Source organism: Penaeus monodon, chromosome 22, assembly GCF_015228065.2.
Source record: "Penaeus monodon isolate SGIC_2016 chromosome 22, NSTDA_Pmon_1, whole genome shotgun sequence".
NCBI classification, from domain to species: domain Eukaryota; kingdom Metazoa; phylum Arthropoda; class Malacostraca; order Decapoda; family Penaeidae; genus Penaeus; species Penaeus monodon.
Genome location: NC_051407.1, coordinates 16,343,805 through 16,344,049, shown reverse-complemented (window position 1 = coordinate 16,344,049; position 245 = coordinate 16,343,805).

The following is a 245-nucleotide window of genomic DNA, read 5'->3' as shown; positions in this document are numbered from 1 at the left end:
ATAGAAAATGCTCATTTCTAAATTAACCACCACGTTCAAAATATTCCCGTTCACAAATGCGAAATGACCAATTTTTCTCTTTCATATAATATGCCAGAGAACATTTGTGATAGATAACATCTCTTTAACTAAACGAGAGAAGTTTTATATGAATGGCAGTTTCAGATATATATTAACCTTCATCCATTTTCATGATTCATACGGCCAGACACAAGTCTCAAATAAAAAACACTGTCATGAGGCGT